The sequence below is a fragment of the Ornithorhynchus anatinus genome, chromosome 5 (genome assembly GCF_004115215.2).
Source record: "Ornithorhynchus anatinus isolate Pmale09 chromosome 5, mOrnAna1.pri.v4, whole genome shotgun sequence".
NCBI classification, from domain to species: domain Eukaryota; kingdom Metazoa; phylum Chordata; class Mammalia; order Monotremata; family Ornithorhynchidae; genus Ornithorhynchus; species Ornithorhynchus anatinus.
Window position 1 is genome coordinate 21,427,235 of NC_041732.1, and position 2,598 is coordinate 21,429,832.

At 46.2% G+C, this 2,598-nt stretch overlaps 1 non-coding gene across 1 annotated transcript; it reads right to left on the reverse strand.

The window, feature by feature from the left end:
* Nucleotides 1–1,988: 1,988 nt before the first annotated feature.
* LOC114812455 lies at nt 1,989–2,126 on the reverse strand. The gene has a single exon (XR_003760107.1). It is a non-coding gene; the product is annotated as a small nucleolar RNA SNORA7 (small nucleolar RNA).
* Nucleotides 2,127–2,598: the final 472 nt, after the last annotated feature.

A 2,598-nucleotide genomic window follows, 5' to 3' on the forward strand; every position in this document is an offset into this window, starting at 1 on the left:
ACTCCTCACTCTAGGCTTCGAGGCTCTCCATCACCTTGCCCCTTCCTACCTCTCCTCCCTTCTCTCTTTCTACTTCCCACCCCGCACGCTCCGCTCCTCTGCTGCCCACCTCCACACCGTCCCTCGGTCTTGCCTATCCCGCCGTCGACCCTTGGGCCACATCCTCCCGCGGTCCTGGAATGCCCTCCCTCCTCACCTCCGTCAATCTTATTCTCTTCCCCTCTTCAAATCCCTACTTAAAGCTCACCTCCTCCAAGAGGCCTTCCCAGACTGAGCTCCCCCCTTTTTTCATTCTGCTCCCTCTACCCTCCCCCTTCACCTCTCCACAGCTAAACCCTCTTCTCCCCCCTTTCCTTCTCCTCCCCTTCTCCCATCCCACCCCCTCAGCACTGTACTAGTCCGCTCAACTGCATATATCTTCATCACCCTATTTATTTTGTTTATTTTGTTTAATGAGATGTACATCACCCTGATTCTATTTATTTGCCATTGTTTTTATGAGATGTTCTTCCCCTCGACTCTATTTATTACCATTGTTCTTGTCTGCCTGTGACCCCCGATTAGACTGTAAGCCCATCAAAGGGCAGGGAATGTCTTTATCTGTTGCCGATTTGTACATTCCAAGCGCTTAGTCCAGTGCTCTGCACATAGTAAGCGCTCAATAAATACTATTGAATGAATGAATGAATGAATGAATAAATGACTCTCCCCAGAGAGAAATGCTCTCGGTTTGAATGGAATTGTCATATTTCTACAATCAGTGGGTATGACGTCCTGAGACTCAGCTGTGTGCCTAGATGGGGCTGTCAGGGACCGAATTCTAAGGGCACCATACCAGCTTGCTGCTCGGGGCATTTTTCTACAAAAACGTTCAGACAATGACTCCCTAGTTCTCAAGAACCCCCAGTGGTTGCCCATCCACTTCTGCACCAAACAGAAGCTCCTTACCATCGGTTTAAAGCACTCCATCAACTCTCCTCCTCCTACCTTACCTCAGTGATTTCCTACTTCAACACAGCAAGAACACACCACTCTTATAATGCTAACCTGAGCCACGATCTCATCTCTCTCTCACCATCAACCCCTTGCTCACTTCTTCCCTCCTCCCTGGAATGCCCTCTCTCTTCGTATCCATCAGACTATCACTCTCCCCACCTTCAAAATCTTAGTGAAGGCACATCTCCTCCAAGAGGCCTTCCCTGGCTAAGCCCCCATTTCCTCTTGTCCCACTCTCCTCTTTGTCACCCTTGTACTTAGATTTACTCCCTTTATTCACCCCTCCCTCAGCCCCACAGCACTTATGTATGCATTTGTTATTTATTTATTCTTACTACTGTCACTCGCTCCGGATTGTAAGCTCAGAGTGGTCAGGGAACATGTCTACCAACTCTGTTATACTGTATTCTCCCAAGCACTTAAGTCAGTGCTCTGCACATAGTAAGTGCTCAATAAACAAGACTGATTTATTGATTGGTTGGCTTCGTATCCAACAGACTATAGCTATGATAACAATAATAGTATTTTGTTAAGCGCTTACTATGTGTAAAGCTCTGTTCTAAGTGCTGCTGAAGGCACAAGATAAGCAGGTCAGACACAGATCCCTATCCCACATGGGGCTCACAAGACCACCAGTCTCTCCATTTACAAAGTCCTACTAAAATCACATTTCCTCCAGGAAATCTGCCCTGATCACACTCTCATCCCCCACCCTATTCTCCCACCCACCTCACTGCTTTGGGTTCCAAAGCACTTGGAATCTCTTGTCTTGACTTATGCTGTCGAGTCCTCTCTGAAACATAGGGATACCATGGACACATCTCCCCCAGAATGGCCCTCCCCCATCTGCAATCCTACTGGTAGTGTATCCATAGAGTTCTCTTGGTAAAAATACAGAAGTGATTGACCATTAACTCCTTCTGTACAGTAAACTCGAGTCTCTGCCCTCGACTCTCTTCCATGACACTGCTGCCCAGCCCAGGTGAGTTTTGACTTGTAGCAGATTGCCTTCCATTCGCTAGTCACTGCCCAAGCCAGGAATGGAATGGTTAGGCCTCTGCTTGACTCTCCCTCCCGTCGTCAAAACTGGTAGAGTACTGGAAACTCTCTAGGTGCAATTCTGAGAGGATCTTGGAATCTCACCCCACCCTTAGTCTTCACTTCTATGTGACTAAATTACCTCATCCTGTAAAATGGGAATTGAGAAAAAGGGCCCCATGTGATACAGGGAATGCATCCAACTTGATTTGCTTGTATCCACTCGAGCTCTTAGTACTGTGCCTGGCACAGAGTAATCTCTTAACAAACACCATAAGTATTATTATTATTAGTCCCATAACTCTTATGCACACAGCCTTATATTTTGTTATATCCTCTCATCTTTTTTAAATAGTATTTATTAAGCTTGTAGTATGTGTCAGGTACTGTTCTAAAAGCTAAGATAGAAACAAATTAATCAGGTCAATGAGGGGCTCAGAGTATAAGTAGGAAGGAGAACAGTTATTGAATCCTCATTTTGCCACTGAGGAAACTGAGGTGCAGAGAAGCTAAGTGATTTGCCCTAGGTCACACAGCAAGCAAGTAGTGGAGTAGTGATTAGAA